Below are 18,505 nucleotides of genomic sequence, written 5' to 3'. Positions count from 1 at the left end.
AGGACAGATATGTATAAAATTTTTAAAATATCCTACTTATATTTTTCGGTTCATTCAATAAATTGGTTGCAAAAGAGCTTGTTGGACACAATGTTTTCGAGTTAATGTCCTGTGGCATATTGGATCTCTTCACAGATGTTCATCAAGTGAGAGAAGTTTATCTCTATTCTCACCTGTCCTGTAAATGCTGTGGAGTGAAGTGATGAACTGAGAGACTCATGTAAAAGAGTACTGAGGATAAGCTGGCACTGAGCAAGAGGGGAGAGGACTAATAACTATATTGTCAAGTACTGGCAATGAGAGACTGCATGTACACTGGAGTGTACAAAATATTGCCTTCCTGGTCAGAGAAATGAGCAGATCTGAGTAGACAATTTTTTTTTTTTTTTTTGAGATGGAGTCTCTCTCTGTCACCCAGGCTTGAATCCAGTGGCATGATCTTGTCTTATTGCAACCTCCGCCTCCCGGGTTCAAGTAATCTCCTGCCTCAGCCTCCCTAGTAGCTGGGATTACAGGCGCCTGCCACCACACCTGGCTAATTTTTGTATTTTTAGTAGAGACAGGGTTTCACTATGTTGGCCAGGCTGGTCTCGATCTCCTGACCTCATGAATCGCCCGCCTCGGCCTCCCAAAGTGCTGGGATTACAGGCATGAGCCACCTTGCCTGGCCTGAGTAGATACTTTTGCTTTTGTTTTTGTTTTTATTTTTGTTTTTGAGATGGTGTCTGGCTCTGTCGCCCAGGCTGGAGTAGTGCAGTGGCCTGATTTCAGCTCACTGCAAGCTCTGCTACCCCGGTTCATGCCATTCTCCTGCCTCAGCCTCCTGAGTAACTGGGACTACAGGTGCCTGCCACCACGCCCAGCTAATTTTTTGTATTTTTAGTAGAGACAGGGTTTCACTGTGTTAGCCAGGATGGTCTCAATCTCCTGACCTCATGATCCGCCTACCTCAGCCTCCCAAATTGCTGGGATTACAGGCATGAGCCACCGCTCCTGGCCCTGAGTAGATATTTTAACAGGCAGTGACAAGTGAACAGGTAACACTGAATGCTTTTCTAGACACCATAAGAAATAATTGCACTGTGGCTATTTGTTATTTATTTGGGAATTACGTGGAATCTTTTAATCTCTTCACTTGAACTACTGCAAATTTATGATATTTGGAAGTGCACCTGGAACTACTTTCTTTTTCTTTTTCTTTTTCTTTTCTTTTTTTTCTTTTTCTTTCTTTCTTTTTTTTTTTTTTTTTGAGATGGAGTCTTCCTTTGTTGCCCAGGCTGGAGTACAGTGGCATGATCTTGGCTCACTGTAACCTCCACCTCCTGGGTTCAAGGAATTCTATCTTAGTCTCCCAAGTAGGTGGGATTATAGGCATGTGCCACCATGTCCAGCTAATTTTTGTATTTTTAGTAGAGACAGGGTTTCCCCATGTTGGCCAGGCTGGTCTCAAACTCCTGATCTCAGGTGATCTACCTGCCTCAGCCTCCCAAAGTGCTGGGATTGCAGGCATGAGCCACCGTGCCTGGTGCGAACCACTTTTGTACATAACAAAAGGGCTGAAGTTGAAGGATGTCCACAGGGAAAATATAGTGTAAAAATAATAATGATAATGATATATACAATAGTTCAGGATTGTTCTAAATGTTTTACATACATTAACTCATTTGTTTGGATACATTTGCCTTGCCCTATCATTGGGCAATGATTTTCACAAATTTTTAACATATCTGACTTTAAACATTTTTATATTTGTAATCTGCCATAGACATCCTATTTAAATTTAGCTAGTTAAGATTGCCTTATTGGTGGGCACGGGCGCGGCCTGGGGCAGCACAGGATCATCATGGCGGAGTTGCAGCAGCTGCGGGTGCAGGAGATGGTGGACTCCATGGTAAAGAGCCTAGAGAGAGAAAACATCCAGAAGATGCAGAGTCTCATGTTCCCATGCAGCACCAGCTGTTGTGAGGACAGCCAGGCATCCATGCAGCAGGTGCACCAGTGCATCCAGCGCAGTCATGTGCCTCTGGCTCAAGTCTAGGCCTTGGTCACCAGTAAGTTTGAGAAGTTCCAGGACTGCCAGGCCAGGTGCACCATACATTGCAACGACAAAACCAAAGATTAAATAGATGCCGGGAGTAAGGAGCTTCAGGTGAAACGGCAGCTGGACTGTCGTGTGACTGAGTGTATAGATGACCACGTGCACCTCATCCCAACCGTGACCAAGAAGAAGGAGGCTCTCTTATCCATTGGGTAATAAAAGTCCTTGCCAGTGGCTATCAGGAATGAGGGCAAAAATATATTTTTAAATAAGGAATTGGGAATTTTAGTCTTTTAAGCAAAGTTTATGAAGAAATTAAGGATGGCAACAAGTGTAAGGCATATGTCGCTTGCCTCTGGACACTGGTTCTTTCATGTTTCAGCCCTAAAAAGTGAAATGGGAAAAAGTGATGCTAAATTGCATCAGAGACGTTACAGAAAGTTTTAGAGCTTATGTTCCTGTGGCTAGTGCTTGTCCTGGCAGTAAGGATCTCACCTGTAACAAGCCAGAGCCCTCCAAGCTACCAGACTCTTCTTAATACCAACAGGCTGGCAGGTTAGACTTGATGGAGTTTGAGGAGAGATATTTTCTCTTTGTTGCCAAATATCCTGTTTACCAGAAGTCTCATCACACCATTTTCTATAGGCTGTGAAACAAAATCCATGAGGTCAATAACTTAGAAGGGAGAAAAAAATTTCTGGGTCTTTGTTTTCTTGATTTTGTGTAATTGATACAAGGGTATACAAGTTGATGCAAGTTGATTTTAAAATGTGGAATTGGGAGGGAGAGTAGTTTGGATAAGAACTTTGAAGATCCTTGTGGATCCCCATTTCTGGTCAAGATGTAGATGTACATTTCTCAAAATTATTACATGCTGCATCTTTCAACCTGGATACCGTGCAAAAACATGAGAGGCGACGACACACTAATTATGAGAAGCAGAGCTTCCCTCTTACTGGCTGATGGGCCTTGAGGATGTGTGTAGCAAAATGACAGGACAATGTTGCAGTAACACTTTCCCCTTGAAGAAGAAAGGGGTTTTGATTGTGATATATATTAGTATCTAGTAATGAATAGTAAAAGAGGAGCAATTGGCTACTTGCTTATAAGAGAGTTATGAAGTACTGGATTTGGAAAAACCTGGTTTTTATAAAACAGAGTGAAATGGAAGCCTAAACCTAGCATTATTTCCTTAGCTCCCTGAATTAACAGAGCCCAATTGAGACCCCTGGCAACAGGAAGTTCAAGGGAGAAAAAGTGAACAATTTGGGCTAGGATGAGCTGACTCCCTTAGAGCAAAGGAGAGGCAGCCCCCATTATCAAATACCATTTTTGCCCGGGGCTTTCGCAGCTTGCATTGTTCCTTCCCTGGCATGGCTCCTTATTATTTTGATACCAACCTCATTGTATTTTCACCAGATTATTACTTGAAATGATAATACAGCCTGTCCATTTGCTGTTTTCAGGCTGTGATATATTTTCTTAGTGGTTTGGTTTTAAAAATAAATAAGGTTTAATTCCCCCCTCCTTGCCACAAAAAAGATTGCCTTATTCATTACTAAATAATTATATATCACTTTTTAGAAGTGTGTGATGTTTTCTAGCTATATTTTTGACAAACCAGGCTTTTAGAATTGCCATTTATGATCATTCTTGCAGTACAAACTAAAACTAAAATCCGTTACTATTCAGGTTTATAAAACAAGTGCTGTTCATCAGGGAAAAGATAGAATACTTATTTTCTTTTTCTTTCTTCTAAGAAGAGTTTTGTATAAATAATTTCTTTTAAACATTTGTGATACTTTTCACCCAGAAGAGGTGTTGTTTAAATTGGGAGTTGTGACTAATTTGTTTCAATTAAAAATACTTTAATATCAATATCAAATGCCTCTTAGATGATATGATCTTGTTACCATATGTGGTAGTTTGCTCTACATACTAGCTATTTAAAACAGATGTAAGTAAAACAAGATTTGTTTGAGAGGACTAGGGTTTCTCCAGAGTAAAGAATACAGAGACCAAATGGAAACATACTTGCTTCACTGCACATGGTTTCTATACTTGGCTGTGCTGGCTTACCATTTTATGGTTACCAGATTTACATCCTTTGAAATTATGGACATTGGATCAAATCCTCATGTTGGAAAACACTCTAAGGTAACATTAAATGAGCATGTGATTTGAATAACCTACAATTTTCACACAGGTTTTGATGACCAAAGTCAAAATATTTCCCATAAAATATTGTAAATTTGCTAAAATATATACAAAGCTCCTACAGTGTAATAACACGAAGAAACTTTGTTTACTGAAAAAATCTGTTTTTTTGGATTTTATTTTAAACATTTTTTTTAAGTTTGTATTTTTATCTTATTTAAGCTTATTTTCTTTCTTTCTTTTCATAATTTCTTCTAAAAAAATGAGATACATATGCAGAGCGTGCAGGCTTGTTACATAGGTTTATGTGTGCCATGGTGGTTTGCTGCACCTACTGGCCCATCCTCTAAGTTCCCTCCTCTCACCTCCCACCCCCCAACAGGCCTTGGTGTGTGTTGTTCCCTTCCCTATGTCCATGTTTTCTCATTGTTCAACTTCCACTTATGAGTGAGAAAATGAGGTATTTGGTTTTCGGTTCCTCTGTTAGTTTGCTAAGGATGATGGCTTCCAGCTTCATCCATGTCCCTGCAAAGGACATAATCTCATTCTTTTTTATGGCTGCATAGTATCCCATGGTGTATATATACCACATTTTCTTTACCCAGTCTATCATTGATGGGCATTTGGGTTGGATCCACGTCTTTGTTATTGTAAATAGTGCTGCAATAAACATACATTTGGATGTGTCTTTATAGTAGAATGATATATATCTTCCTTTGGGTATATACCCAGTAATGGGCTTGCTGGATCAAATGGCATTCTGGTTCTAGACCTCAAGGAATCTCCATACGGTCTTCCACAATGGTTGAACTCATTTACATTCCCACCAACAGTGTAAAAGCATTGCTTTTTCTCCACACTCTCACCAGCATCTATTGTTTCTGACTGGCGTGAGATGGTGACTCATTGTGGTTTTGATGTGCATTTCTCTGATCATCAGTGATGTTGAGCTTTTTCTCATATGTTTCTCGGTGACATAAATGTCTTCTTTTGAGAAGTGTCTGTTGATATCTTTACCCACTATTTTGCTGGGGTTGTTTTTTTTCTTGTAAATTTGTTTAAGTTCCTTGTAAATTCTGGATATCAGACCTTTGTCAGATGGGTAGATTACAAAAATTTCTCCTGTTCTGTAGGTTGCCTGTTTGCTCTGATGATAGTTTCTTTTGCTGTGCTGATGCTCTTTAGTTTAATTAGATCCCATTTGTCAATTTTGGCTTCTGTTGCAATTGCTTTTGGTGTTTTTGTCATGAAGTCCTTGCCCATGCCTATGTCCTGAATGGTATTGCCTAGGTTTTCTTCTAGAATTTTTATGGTTTGGGGTTTGACATTTAAGTCTTTAATCCATATTGAGTTGATTTTTGTGTAAGGTGCAAGGAAGGGGTCCAGTTTCAGTTTTCTGCATATGGCTCACCAGTTTTCTCAGCACCATTTACTGAATAGGAAATCCTTTCCCCGTTGCTTGTTTTTGGCAGGTTTGTCTAAGATCAGATGGATGTAGATGTATGGTGGTATTTTTGAGGTATCTGTTCTGCTCCATTGGTCTATACATCTGTTTTGGTACCTGTACCATCCTGTTTTTGTTACTGTAGCCTTGTAGTATAGTTTGAAGTCAGGTAGCATGATGCCTCTAGCTTTATTTATTTTGCTTAGGATTGTCTTGGCTATATGGGGTCTTCTTTGATTCCATGTGAAATTTAAAAATAGTTTTTTTCTAATTCTGTGAAGAATGTCAATGGCAGTTTGATGGGAATGGCATTGAATCTGTAAATTACTTTGTGTAGTATGGACATTTTCATGATATCGATTCTTCCTATCCATGAAGATGGAATGTTTTTCCACTTGTTTGCATCTTTTCTTATTTCCTTGAGAGTTGTTTATAGTTCTCCTTGAAGAGTTCTTTCACATCCCTTGTTAACTGTATTCCTAGGTATTTTATTCTCCTTATAGCAATAGTGAATAGGAATTCATTCTTGATTTGGCTCTCTGCTTGTCTATTGTTGGTGTAAAGAAACATCTCACAGATACTAAAGAAGTATGTCATCAGTTCAGTTCCCTAATGGGGTAATTTTTAAATGAGCTGTAATGACTGACATGATAACACTATCAAAGAAATTTATTAAAATTATAGAATCGTAGAACTAGAAGATTCTTAGGTCTACAGTCACTGTGTTAGCAGATTCTTAGATTAGTCATAATTGACTCAGCAAGTACAGTATTGTATTTGTATTAGTTTCTTTTTGTATTAGTTTCTTCTTTGTATTTGTATCCCTGATTTTGTATTAGTTTTCTTTTTCTTTTTCTTTTCTTTTTTTTTTTTTTTTGAGACAGGGTCTTGCTCAGTTGCTCAGACTGGAGTGCAGTGGCATGATTACAGCTCTCTGTAGCTTTGACCTCCTGGGCTCAAGCAATCCTCCCAGCTCAGTCTCCTAAGTAGCTGGTACTATAGGCGGACACCATCATGCTTGGGTGATTTTTTTTTTTTTTTTGTATTTTTTGTAGAGACAGGGTTTCACATGTTGCCCAGGCTGGTCTCAAACTCTTAGACTCAAGTGATCCACCTTCCTGGGCCTCCTAGAGTGCTGGGATTACAGGTATAAGCCACCACACCCATGATTGTATTAGTTTTCTATTGCTGTGCTACAAATTACGACAGACTGTACAGCTTAGAACAACACATATTTATTATCTTACAGTTGTGTAGGCCAGAAGTCTAGGTACAATGTCATTGTATTCTCTTCTCAGGGTTTCACTAGGCTGAAATCAAGGTGTTGTCCAGGGCTGGGTTTCTTATTTGGAACTTGGGATTCTCTTCCAAGTTAATTTGGTTGTAGGCAGAATTCATTTCCTTGAAAGTTTATGACTGAGTTCCTCATTGTCTGCTAGCTGTCAAATCTCTGACTTCCTCTCCTGCAACCAGCCAGATAAAACTCTTTGTTTTTAAAGGGATCATGTGATCAGGTTAGGCCAGCCTAGATAATATCGTTTTTGCTCTATAATATAGTTTTGGAGTGATATCTCATCATATTTACAAGTTCTGCTGACATTCAAGGAGAGGAGATTTTTACAAGGGCATGGGTCATGGGGAACAAGTTATCTTTTGCCACACACACACACACACACACACACACACACACACACACACACACACACATATGGTCCGCAGGATTATTTGTATCTAGGAAATCTGCCTTCTGAACAGTGGTCAGAAACTCTGGCTTGTCTGGTTATTGCCATCTATTCCCACTTCATTTTACACACGTACCCCTGGCCCTAATGTGCTTTTTGGGAAGTAGGCAATACTCTCTCGTGCTTATCTGTGGCTTAGCAGTGCCAATATTCCAGGCTCTCTCCTTTGTTCTCACACTGGAGACTACTTCAATGTTCATGGCAAAAGTACACACTCCAGTTTCATAGTATTTAAAATAAAGTGACTATATTTCCTACAATTTTTGGCTCATAAATTTGTATAGAAATATACTTTTTAAATAATTCTCAGGCACAGTTTCAAATACTAAATTGCTCCTTTCCCATTTTTCCTGTAATGCACAATAATGTATGTCCCTTGATCTATTCCCAGAAAAGGTTTCCAGGAAGATTTCTGAGAAAAGCATATATGTGACATTTTCTGAAATGAACTTGCTCAGCAACATGTACTTTTTTCGTTTTTGTTAATGTCACCATATTTGAGCAGAAGGTACAATTTTGTTTACATGTATAACTTTCTTCAGTTTTTCACACACATTTTTAAGAATATGCATACTGAGGTTGGTGGGTTATAAAAGGGATTAATAACCCTTTTGGCATATATTTATTGGAAAGACCAAGTTGCCAGGGTTCTTTGAAGAATTCAGACAAATACATCTGACTATTTTCCATCAAACGGGAGGTAGAGGATCAAGCATGGATTTGCTCTTTATAGCACTTCTGGCAAGAGGCTTTTGGAATAAAATTTATGTATTCCTTCTCAATTTGGTTAACCGCAACATCTGTTTGTCTCCATTGGCCTTTGGCCATTGACCTACTGTCTCCTGTAGAAGACACCCACCATCCCTCTTACGACCAAATGTTGATGGGAAACAAGCAGTTCTCAAGTGATTTTAGTCATGGAAATAGTCATAAGCCAAAAGCGTGGCCTAATTATATCATCTAAATTCATGGAAAAGGGAATTAATTTTATATTTTATCTGATGTTGGGGACTGAATTATTAATAGTACCAACTTATTTGGACAGGAAAAGGTCAAGGAATTTAGACAGGAACACAGTAAATAGACCCTTCTCATTCAAGACAGCATAGGACATGTAGATTTACTTTTTGACTACAGGAACAATTAGAGGAATCTAGGTGATTTTTCCAAACTTACGAAATGAAGGTTTAACTAAAATTAAATATATCTGTATGTTTATACATTTTTGAGATAAAACACTATTTTTCTAGTTTTTTAAAAGTGATTTTTTTCTAATTTCTAACAATAGCTTATGACTTTACTACTCAATTATTGCTGCTTCGAAAACTGATTTGCCACTGTGAGGCAGAACAAGCAAAGGTTCAGGAGAGGCCAACGCCTGTGAGGCTGTGGTACCAGGATCTTCCAACAATAACTTGGAGCCTGACAGGCTATGCTTTGATCAACGGCTCTCTCAGTGTTGGTACCTCTTGCTGCCTCGTCCTTCTTTGTCTTGGCCAGCCATACCCTGTCCAGCTGTGAAAGACCATTCAGTTTCTGCTTTTTTCTTTAATTTTTAGATTTTTTTTTTTTTTGTTTACCTCAAATTATTCCAATTGCATGATAGCAAAAGTAAGCCAGGTTCCTTTAAGAAGCACTGGACTGAAAATCCAGCTTCTGCTGTAAAAACTCATCTCCCCTCTCAAGGCATTTTCCTTCTGATTTCAGAGGTGAGGTGCTCAGATGTGCATTTGCTTTTGCCTCCAATCTCAGCATCTTCTGTTCATTTGTTGCCTATTGTATGCTTTCAGTTTCTGCTATAGCCACTCAGTCTTCCTCTGTTCTGGTCTCAAGGTGAGCATTTTCTGCTACCCTTGTGTCTTGTGACACCTCCCAGTTTCTGGCACATATCTCTTTTCTCTGGTTCTCTCTTAAGACCTTGGTTTGTCTCTGGCCCAATTCGGGCCACGATTTCTACCCACCTTGACCTTTGCCATGGTTGGAGCTGTATCTTATGACACTGTGTTAGCTGTGTCTTATCACACAAACCTGTGGGAACAAGAGATGTAGTATCTACCCACAAGGAATCTACAGACTAGTGGGAATAGCAGACCCTCATTAATTATTAGCATTAATTCTTCATGCTTGTAATCCTAAATTTTTTTAAAATTTGAGAACCATTTTTTTTTTCTGTCTAGTTTGTGTGTTGGCTATTCCTAAATATTTTGGTACTGACTTGTTTACATGAAAGCTGGTTTCTAACCTGGCTGCACCTCTGCTGGTGGGTGCTCACTTTATCCCTAACTTTTGGGTGAATAGGAAGAAGTAAGACACTGAGTGAATAAATTTGACCTTAAGCTGCTCTTTGCCATGGAGGAGTCCTGGCCCCTAGTGTTTGACTGTCGGTGGTTCTTTACCCCTTAAAATTTTCATCCCTAAGAAAATGCTGCCATGTAACTGACCCTACATGCTGAACCAAGATAAATTAAGAATAAACCTAATTTGCTTCAGAAAAGAATGTTTCAATATAGAGGAATTCTTTCTTATTTTAACCTTAATAATTTTGCCTGTAACATTTTCTGGAAAATATCTTAGATAAGTATGCAGAGTCTTACTTATATTTATAGTAAAATAAAATACAGTAAGGTTAACGGAATTGTCCAGAGACCCACAACAGACAGAGGGCAGATCACAGAACTCCACACTCATACTCATGTTCTAGCCATTAGGTCTCTTGGCCTCTCTTTGTTCTATTTGCCAAGGTATGACCAGAGCAGAAAACATCTTCAGCCAATTAGTCAAACTCCCCATCTGGTGATTAGCCTTGCTATGAAGACATCTTGTGTATTGCCACATTTGTGACTGCAACTGGAACTTTATTCACCATTGGTGGTATAGCTCTTTCCAAGGAAATGACCTTCTAACTGAGCCAGGAGGGGCTGGGTTAAGTTTTTTTCAGCTGGAAATTACACATTACATATTTAGTATGTTTGGTCACTTTAGATCTGTGTGAGGCAGGGAAGGAGAAGTTTATGCATTACAAAGTTCCTAAAAATATTTACAATTTTGTAAATCAAAGTGGGTTTCTACTAGATTTAGCTTTATGTAAATCTTTATGTCTGTGCTTTCAGTCTGATTTTAGGAGAGTACTATTACAGTATTTTAACTTTTATTGCAAATCCAGGCTTTTAAAATTTTTTAATTTTTAATTTTTGTGGGTACAAAATAGATGTATACATTTATGGGGTACATGAAATATTTTGCTATAGGCATGCAAAGCATAATAGTCGCAACATGTAGATTGGGTATCCATCCCCTGAAGCACTTCTCCTTTTTGTTACAATTAAATTATAGTCTTTCAGTTATTTTAAAATGTACAATTAAATTATTTTGATGACAATCACCCTGTTGTACTATGAAACACTAGGTCTTATTTATTATTTCTATCTTTTTTGTACCTATTAACCATCTCAATCTCCTTCCCACTACCCTTCCCAGCTTCTGGTAACCATTCTTCTATTCTCTCTCTCCATGCATTTAATTGATTTGATTTTTAGATGCTTACCAATAAGTGAGAATATCAGACGTTTGTTTTTCTCTGCCTGCCTTATTTGACTTAATGTAACGAATTCCAGTCCATTCATATTATTGCAAATGACAAGATTGGATCTAATTTTCTTTTATGGCTGAATAAGATACTTCATTGTATATAAGTGTCACATTTTCTTCATTCATCTGTTGATGGACACTTAGGTTGCTTCCAAATCTTGGCGATTGTGAACAGTGCTGGGACAAACATGGGAGTACAGCTATATCTCTTCAATATACTTGTTTCCTTTCCTTTGGGTAAAAACCCAGCAGAAGGATTCCTAGATCGTAAGGTACCTCTATTTTTAATTGTTTTGAGAAAACTCCAAACTGTTCTTCATAATGGCTGTACTAATTTACATTCCCACCAAGAGTGTATGAGGGTTCCCTTTTCTCCATATCCTTGCCAGCGTTAGATATTGCCTGACTTTTCTTTTTTTGAGACAGGGTATCACTCTGTCACCCAGGCTGGAGTGAGGTGTTGTGATCTCAGCTCACTTCAGCCTTGACCTTGTGGGCTGAAGTGACCTCCCATCTCAGCCACCTGAGTAGCTGGGACTACAGGCATGTGCCACCATGCCTGGCTTGCCTTACTTTTATATAAGTCATTTTAACTGGAGTGTAGATGATATTTCATTATAGTTTTGATTTGCATATCTCTGATGATCAGTAATGGTGAGCACTTTTTCTTATGCCTGTTTGCCATTCATATGTCTCCTTTTGAGAAATGTCTATTTAAATCTTTTGACAATTTTAAATCAAGTATTAGATTTTTAAGTTTTTTGAAGTCTAGAAATTTTAGAGTTGTTTGAGTTTCTTATGTATTCTAATTATTAATCTGTTTTCAGATGAGTAGTTAGCAAATGTTTTCTCACAATCTCTGTGTTATCTGTTTACTTTGTTGATTGTTTGCTGTGCAGAAAGTTTTTAATTTGATGTGATCCCATTTTTCCATTTTTGCTTTGTTTGCCTATGCTTGTGGGGTAGTACTCAAGGATTTTTTTTTTTTTTGCCCATACCAATATCCTGGAGAGTTTTCTCAATGCTTTCTTGCAGTAGTTTCATAGTAGTTTGAGGTGTTAGACTTAAGTGTTTAATCCATTTTCCTTTGATTTTTGTATATGGTGAGAGTTCATTCTTCTGCAGGTAGATATCGATATGGATATTAAATTTTCCCAGTACCATTTATTGAAGAGACTGTCTTTTCTCCAGTGTATATTCTTGGCACCTGTGTCAAAAATGAGTTCACAGTAGGTGCATGGACTTGTTTCTGGATTCTCTATTCTATTCTGTTGGTCTCTGTGTCTGTTTTTATGCCAATACCATGCTGTTTTGGTTACTGTAGCCCTTTAATATAATTTGAAGTCAGGTAGTGTCATTCCTCCAGTTTTGTTCTTTTTGCTTAGGGTAGCTTTGGCTACTTTGGGTCTTTTGTGGTTCCATATAAATTTTAGAATTGCTATTTCCATTTCTGTGAAGAATGTCATTTGTATTTTTATAAAAATTGAATCGAATCTGTGAATTGCTTTGGGTAGTATGGACATTTTAACAATATTGATTCTTCCAGTCCATGAACATAGAATATCTTTCCAATTTTTTGTATCATGTTCAATTTCTCTCATTATCATTTTATAGTTGTCTTTATAGAGATCTTTCACTTTTACGGTTAATTCCTAGTTATTTCATTTTATTTGTGGCTATTGTAAATGGAGTACTTTCATTCTTTTTCAGATTGTTCATAGTTGGTATATGGAAATGCTACTGATTTTCATATGTTGATTTTGTATCCTGCAACTTGATTGAATTTATCAGTTTGAATAGTTTTTTTGGTGTTGTCTTTAGTTTTCTCCAAATGTAAGATCATATTATCTGCAAAGAAATATAATTTGCATTCTTTGTTTCCAATTTGGATGCCCCTTATTTTTTTCTCTTGTCTGATGGCTCTAGCTAAGACATTCTGTACTATGCTGAACAACAGTAGTGAAAATGGGCATTCTTGTAATGTTCCAGATCTAAAAGGAAACACTTTGATTTTTTTCCCTATTCAGTGTAATACTAGCTGTGGGCCTGTTATATATAGCTTTTTAAATGTTGAGTTATAGCTCTTCTAAACCAAGTTTTTTGAGGATTTCTATTATGAAGATATGCTAAAGTTTATCAAATGCTTTTTCAACATCAATCGAAATGATCATATAGTTTTTGTTCTTTATTCTGTTGATATGTAGTATCACCTTGATTCATTTGTATATGTTGAACCATTCTTGCAGCCCCGGGATAAATCCCACCTGGTCATGATGAATGATCTTCTTAATGTATTGTTGAATGTAGTTTGCTAGTATTTTGTTGAGGAGAAAACCTAGACTATTTCACTATGTTTATGCTTAGCTATCATGCCCAAATCAATTTAGTACATTGTTTAAATATTCCAGATACTCTAAATCTGGCAACCAGGAAAGAAAACTGCCATAAAGCAATATATATTTAGATACTAATATTTCCCTCACACTTTCTTTTCTCTTCCTTATTTCGTTTCTTTACTAATTTGTTGGCTATTGGTTTATGGCATATTGAGGCCTCAGTCTATAATAACCATTTTTATCTGACGTACAGCTCTACACATTTTATTTAACTCTGTGATGGCAAAGTCTGGTATTTTTGTCACTCCCTTGCCTCTTAGGCTCATGGCAGATTCCACTAAACAGTGACAATATTTTTTGCTACTAACCTGTGGGTTTGTCCTCAGGATCCTTCTTAATGCAGTAGTGTATGCATTATAAGCCTATAGAAGTGGCTTATAAGTTTAAGTCTGTTAGCTTTTTCTACTGTTTTAGCATTCTTAAATGCTGTTTAATTAGATGTAAAAGAAGGAGATGAGAAGTTAAATATGGACTAAGTGTGATAAAAGAAAATCTCTGTTAACTTAGGATATCAGTGAGTCTGATAAAAAGGCTTTAAAATGCTCTAGGAAGTATTTCTGCCTGGATATTTGAATTAGTCTCCAAAAGTAGGTCATTCTCCTTTTGTTTGAATATTTTCAAAAATGATAAATATACTTGTTGTTGTTTTGAGACAGAGTTTCACTCTTGTCACTCAGGGTGGAGTGCAATGGCATGATCTTGACTCACTGCAACCTCCACCTCATGGGTTCAAGTGATTCTCCTGCCTCAGTCTCCCGATTAGCTGGGATTACAGGCACCCACCCCCACACCCGGGTAATTTTTGTATTTTTAGTAGAGATGGGATTTCGCCATGTTGGCAAGGCTGGTCTCAAACTCCCGACCTCAGGTAATCTGCCTGCTTCTGTCTCCAAAAGTGCTTTGTTTACAGGCATGAGCCACCGTGTCTGGCCTAGAAATGATAAATATAGTTTAATGAAATAGCTTATTCTATGTTTGAAGTTTCTTAAGTTTAGAAAATTTTATGTCAAAACAAAATTTCTTTTTCTGTAACTTATACCAGTTTTTCTTGTATTCCTTCAATGGAAAACAATGTTTTTTTATGTTTTATCTTTTTGAAATTAAGGTATCATTTATTTAAAATAGAATAAAATACAGAGGTTGTAAGTTTTCACTTTGATGATTTTTGAAAATTGTGGACACCTATGTGACTACTACTCAACATAAGATATAGGACATTTGTTTCATTCCAGAAAGATCACTATTCCTGTTTCAAGTTAATTTCCTGCTCTTTGTCCCCTAAAGGCAATCATTTTATTACTTCTGTCACTATTGACTAGTTTTAGTGATAATAAAAATGGAATTATACAGTATGTATTATATCATATGTATATATAGATGTATTATAACAGTAAGGTTATGAACATTTCTGTAAAAACTTTAATGAACATATTTTTTGTTGCTTTTGGGTAAGTATATAGGAATAAAATTGCTAGGGCAGAAGATATATTTAACTTCTTAAGAAATAGTCAAACAGTTTTCCAGAGTGATAGTACCCTTTTGCATTCTCACTAGCAATTAATGAGTTCTAGTTGCGACATATCTTGCTAGTCATTTAAATATAGCTATTCTGGTAGTTTTGAATTTGTATTTCATTCTGGTTTCAATTTGTGTTTTCCTGATGACTATGCCTTTTAGCAGATTGATAGGGTTATTAACCCTTTAAAATAAATTTTAACTTCCCAACTCATTTTTATTTAAGCTAGTACTAATTTAAATCTCCCCTTATATGTGCCATTGTTTGAAATAAAATGTGTGATATTAAATTTACTTTAATAACATTAGATATTATGTATGATCTTCACCTATTAAGATAATTTTAATTTTTTCATTGTATTAGTTACAAATATGTATTATAGATCTCTGGCTGATTTAACAAAAAATACCTGAAATACCTGGCTTTATATCTGCACCACTACTGCATATTGAGGGACAAAGCTATGAGTAGAATCCTGTACTTCCTCATTAGAAGAAGCATTTTAAATTAATATTGACTCTTGAGGTGATTGTATAACCTGCTTGGAAAACTACTGAATTTTTTCATCAACCCATATTACTATATCTCATTGATTAAATGCTCATGAGGAATTTGACAAATGACTTAGCAGTGTCATAATCTGCTAAACTATGAGAATATGCTGTTCTAATATCCTAAAAATGCTATAAGGATGGAGATTATTTCAGATAGTAGCTCCTAATTATTGCAAAGCCATGATATAACAAAAAGATCACTAGACATAATCATTAAAAATTTCGCTTTCCAGCTGGATTACCAGGAGAAGTCACTACATTTATCTGAATTCTATATTTCACATCTGTTAAATAGTGTCTATTTTGTCTACATCATAGGGTTGTTGTGATTATCACACTGGATATTGTATGTAAAGTGTTTCGTGACTAAAAAATAATACATATATAAGATATTAAATGCTTTTATGTTAATGTCACCAGTTTATAGCATAGTGTTTGCACATAGTAGGTGCTCTAACAAAAGTAGCTTTTGTTAAATGATGGCTTGATGAACAATATCTCAAAGCAATTTTGTTAATAAACAATTATAGAAATTGTTAAATATCATATCAATATTAATACTAAAATTCCTGCTCCTCTTTAATAAAAGTCACATTTGTTCATTTATAGTCTTTTGGAAACCCTCATATTCTTTGTGGCTACTTGTGATACATGTCAACAAGTTTGAGATCACTCAGCCAGGTACTTGAAGAGGCCCTGCCAACAAGTCATTTATGGCAGAATTCCATTTTTACAAATATCAAGGGCTTGCCTTTCCACTCCTTATTATTGAACTCACCTTTAATTTGAAGACCATTTTTTTAAATTTATTTATTATTATTATACTTTAAATTGTAGGGTACATGTGCATAACGTGCAGGTTTGTTACATATGTATACTTGTGCCATGTTGGTGTGCTGCACCCATCAACTCGTCATTTACATCAGGTATAACTCCCAATGCAATCCCTCCCCCCTCCCCCTCCCCATGATAGGCCCCAGTGTGTGATGTTCCCCTTCCCGAGTCCAAGTGATCTCATTGTTCAGTTCCCACCTATGAGTGAGAACATGCGGTGTTTGGTTTTCTGTTCTTGTGATAGTTTGCTAAGAATGATGGTTTCCAGCTGCATCCATGTCCCTACAAAGGACACAAACTCATCCTTTTTGATGGCTGCATAGTATTCCATGGTGTATATGTGCCACATTTTCTTAATCCAATCTGTCACTGATGGACATTTGGGTTGATTCCAAGTCTTTGCTATTGTGAATAGTGCTGCAATAAACATACGTGTGCATGTGTCTTTAGACTTCATGTCTAAAACACCAAAAGCAATGGCAGCAAAAGCCAAAATTGACAAATGGGATCTCATTAAACTAAAGAGCTTCTGCACAGCAAAAGAAACTACCATCAGAGTGAACAGGCAACCTACAGAATGGGAGAAAATTTTTGCAATCTACTCATCTGACAAAGGGCTAATATCCAGAACCTACAAAGAACTCAAACAAATTTACAAGAAAAAAACAAACAACCCCATCAAAAAGTGGGCAAAGGAAATGAACAGACATTTCTCAAAAGAAGACATTCATACAGCCAACAGACACATGAAAAAATGCTCATCATCACTGGCCATCAGAGAAATGCAAATCAAAACCACAATGAGATACCATCTCACACCAGTTAGAATGGCGATCATTAAAAAGTCAGGAAACAACAGGTGCTGGAGAGGATGTGGAGAAATAGGAACACTTTTACACTGTTGGTGGGATTGTAAACTAGTTCAACCATTATGGAAAACAGTATGGCGATTCCTCAAGGATCTAGAACTAGATGTACCATATGACCCAGCCATCCCATTACTGGGTATATACCCAAAGGATTATAAATTATGCTGCTATGAAGACCATTTTTAAATAAGAAATATTTAAGCAAAAATTTCTATTTTTCTTGATCATTGACCTGCTCATTGCTATTTGTTACCTTTCCCAATATCATTAGGTGGTAGTTTAATTTCTTTGTTTGCTTTTTACTGCTCTGAGCATTTTTAAAGTGCTTGACTGATTTATTTTAATCCTGCTATTACATGTTTTCCCCAAGTCTAAGGCCTTATCTTATTTCCTCTCACAGTAGCATTTGACACAGTGGACAATGCCCTTTTCCTTGAAACTCTTGATCATCGCTGTGTGGGCTCCCTGTTGCCTGATTCTCCTCCCACTTCACTGTCTGTTCCTTCTAAGTCTCCTTCACTGCTTCTTTTTCATGTTCTTCCATGAGACTATCTGAAGATTTATTACCAGAAATCTTGCAGAACAGGAGGGAGTGGGATGATATAGTCAAAGCAGTAAAAGAAAAAAAAATCTGTCATATAATGATAAAATGGTCAATTCAACAGCAAGTTATAACAATTACAAATATACACATACCCAACATCAGAGCACCTAAATATATAAAGCAAATACTAAAAGTTACAAAGGGAGATTGACAAAAATACAATAATAGTAGGATACTTCAGTGCTGTCCTTTATAGATAGAACATCCAGATACAAAATCAATATAGAAACAGCTAACTTGAAGAACACTATGGACTGAGTGGACCTAACAGACATACACAGATATTTCCATCCAACAGTAGAAGAATATATATTTTTTTCAAGTGCATGTGGAATGTTCTCCAGGATAGATCACATTATATCACAAAACAGGTCTGATGAATTTAAAAAGATTAAAATTACCCCAATTATCTTTTTCAGCTACAATAGAATAAAACTAAAAACAATAACAGTAAAAAAATGAGAAAATTCACAAATACATAGAAACTAAACACACTCTTGAACAAACATTGGATAAAAGAGAAAACATAGTGGGAATATAAAAAGTATCTCAAGATAAATGAGAATACAACCTATGAAAACTTATGGATGCACAAAGGCAGTACTAAGAAAAAAGTTTATAATGGCAAAAACCTAATTTTAAAAAGTAGAAAATTTAAAATTTAAATTTAAAATATTTTAAATTAAAATTATTGGAAAAAAGAAATAATAAAGATAACAGTAGAAATATGTAAAATGCAGAATAGAAAAAATTTGAAAAAACT

The 18,505-nt window shown here is 36.4% G+C and overlaps 1 long non-coding RNA gene and 1 pseudogene across 1 annotated transcript in view; both read left to right on the top strand.

Annotated features, from left to right (window-relative positions):
* Positions 1–18,505, top strand: part of LOC114677563 (uncharacterized) — a 573,871-nt gene that overhangs the window by 206,333 nt on the left and 349,033 nt on the right. The gene's annotated exons all lie outside the window — the stretch shown is intronic.
* LOC100427954 (protein FAM136A pseudogene) lies at positions 1,844–2,254 on the top strand (annotated as a pseudogene).

This window comes from Macaca mulatta, chromosome 4, assembly GCF_049350105.2.
Source record: "Macaca mulatta isolate MMU2019108-1 chromosome 4, T2T-MMU8v2.0, whole genome shotgun sequence".
Lineage (NCBI taxonomy): Eukaryota > Metazoa > Chordata > Mammalia > Primates > Cercopithecidae > Macaca > Macaca mulatta.
Note: the sequence above shows the minus strand (reverse complement) of the source record. Positions and strands in the feature narration are given on the sequence as shown.